The sequence below is a fragment of the Elephantulus edwardii genome, unplaced genomic scaffold (genome assembly GCF_000299155.1).
Source record: "Elephantulus edwardii isolate Elephantulus edwardi_28Jun2011 unplaced genomic scaffold, EleEdw1.0 scaffold00162, whole genome shotgun sequence".
In the NCBI taxonomy this organism is placed as follows: Eukaryota; Metazoa; Chordata; class Mammalia; order Macroscelidea; family Macroscelididae; genus Elephantulus; species Elephantulus edwardii.
Genome location: NW_006399912.1, coordinates 4932458 through 4935384, shown reverse-complemented (window position 1 = coordinate 4935384; position 2927 = coordinate 4932458).

The window sequence follows — 2927 nt, the reverse complement described above, 5'->3', positions numbered from 1 at the left end:
GGTGGTGAATTTGAACCACTGACCTCTCAGCAGTGAAACATATTATGTACTGGACTGCCAGAGGAAACTCAAGAGAGCCAGGACTCAATGGCCCTGCCTTATTGTTCTAGGTCTCGAAATGTCATGCCTTTGACAACATGATTTGCATTTTCCCTCTCTGGGCGCTTTCTCCCTTACACGGGTTCCATCTTCTGCAAGTTTTACTGTCTTCAGTGTTCAAGTATTTACAAATTAGTAAGTATAAGCAGGAAGATGTAGATAAATATCTCCCACCTCTTAACTAACTAGCTTCCATTAATATTTTCTTTTCATGACCTCTCTCTGTGAGTCTTTAAAGTAACAACCACAAGATTCTATGTTGTTTGCTTTTCCCCCCTTTTATTCATAATTTGGAAGCAGGAGTTGCATCCACTTCCTAAACATCATGCCTCTCTGGAAACTCCCTGAACTCTCTGAACTTTGATAAATCTACAGTTGTAGAAGGGCTTCAGGCCTTTTTGTTCATAGGGTTGCTATGATTCGTGCTTGGCTCAAAGGCAATCAACAACATTCATAACTCAAAAGATATTCTATGCAGCCAAAGCTGCTTTTTTTCACACGGTATCGATCAGTAGAGTCTAGAAGCTTACATACTTGTTATCTTTACAACTAGAAGTTTGATGTGTGTGGTTTAATATTTGTAATTTAGATGGAGGTTTGAAGAACACATTAACTTTCCATTCAGCAATCTACACACATTTGGATTCATTACTTTTATTACAATCCCCACATGCAAGAGCACTCTTCCTACTTCACCCTTGTACTTACCATTTCCATTCGTCCATCTCTCGTCTCTCCCTGCTTTCTGAGCTTTCTCCCTGGCAAATGCTGCCCTTTTGATTTCATATAGTAGGTTGTTGAAAGGAACTATTGTTGTTGTTGTTATTGTTAAGTGTCTTTGAGTCAAGTATAACTCATAGCAACCCTATGAACAAAAGACCAGAATCCTGTTCTATAATTATCATCGTTTCTCTATGTTCATAGAGTTTCCAGAGGGATGTGGTTTAGGAAGTGGATGCCACTCTGCTTCCAAGTCTGAATAAATCTGGGAGCTCCACCAAACACTGTCCATTATGGGTAACCATTATAAGGCGTTTGACACATCTCTGGCACAGCGTTCAGCATCACAGCAACCCCAAGTTACCTCAGTACAGCAAATAGAACCCAAATCAATTACAACTAGGCCTGAGGGCCTATAGGAACTGTTGGTTGTTGCGAATGTTTTTGGAGGTCCTAAGTTAAAGATAAATTGAATCTTTGCTGTCCATTTGTAGTTAAAGATAAAATATGAGTGATATTGTTGGAATTTGCTCTCATTTCCAAGATCCCAAGGAGCTCTGGTGGCGTAGCTTATTTGTTGTGCTACTAAGCAAGAGGTCAGAGGTTCTAGTCCTTCAGATGCTCTTCAGGAGAAAGATGAGAAATCTCCTCCCTTAAAGTTTTACAGCCTCAGAAATCAAGCTGAGGGTCCTGTGAGTCACAGTCGACTCCACGGCAATAAGCTATTGTGTTAGTTTTTACCAAAAGCCTACTCTGGTTCTTCCCATGAAAATTGTTTATCACTAGATACATTGAACCAAAAATGTTGCCCTTGGTGACAAAGCTTGTCTGGCTAGAGAAGTAAGTATACAGGAAGGTGCGTGAAATAAAGAGAGCTTCTGAACATAAAAGTAGTTCTCTACAGCTTGAACTCAAACTCATTGCCATCGAGTCAGAGCTGACATCACTGACATTCCAGCAGGTTTCCAGAGGCTGTAAATCATACAGGAAGATCTGGCCCGCCTTTCTCCCTCAGAGCAGCTGGAGGATTCCAACCCCCTGCCTTGGGGTTGGCAGTGCAACTTCTTACTCATTGTGCCACCAAGCTCTCTGTGTATACGTTGTACAAGGAAATGGAAAACTGCTTTTGTTCCTAGTGTTCATCATTTAGAGAATGCCTCCTCTCCTGCCTCTTCCCTCTTTTAAATGTGAAAGGAATAGAGTGGTTTGGAATTCTCTGCTCCACAAGACGACTGCTGCAGCCATGGTCATGTTCATTTTCCCAAGTCCACCTCTCTCCCAAACTGAAAGCTGGGGAGATCTGGCATGCATCCTTCTGTTGTCTTCGGCGCCCAGGCGAGGGTTAAACATTCCAGATATACTGCATTTGTCTTAAAGTTGAAACTGTGCACAGTTTGACGAGTCGACGCTCCAGCTGGCTTAAGCAGGCAGCTCAGAATTCCAGGTGGAGATACTTCTTATCCTCAGAGAGCTCCTCCCTCCTAAATCTCTGAGGCAGGTTCAGCTGCCTCTTCCAAAAGAACACTCCAGGGAAGACTTCATACTTTGTCAGGAATCTGGGGGAAAAATACCAGAAAAGGAAAGCTGATACCGACTAAAGAGTCCCAGGCAGCCTTCTGAGATGGCATTTCTCAATGCGAATCCCAGAGTGGTCTCCAGTAGAGCAAATCATTGATTTGTTTAAGATCCAGATTCCAGGGCTCCACCCAAATGTTCTAAATTGGACCCCCTGGTCTTGAGGTCAATGCATCTGCATTTTTAACAGGCTACCCAGGTGAGCCAGTTGTCAGCTATTATATGCAAAACACGACTAAGGGAAGACATGAAAAATGCAGTCTAAAACCATCTGGAATTGAATCAAATGAACTATTAATTAAATCAACATTTGCTTTGTCCCTGATTTAAGGCTTCTATGTTGCAATCTCCTCCTTTTAGCCTGAGGCACCATTTAACTGATCAGCAACCAGGGACATAGATGGGGTGTGTGTGTGTGTGTGTGTGTGTGTGTGTGTGTGTGTGTTCCATACCTTGTTCCCTTTCACAGAAGAAAAAAAAAGAAAAAGAGAGAGGAAGGAAGGAAGGAAGGAAGGAAGGAAGGAAGGAAGGAA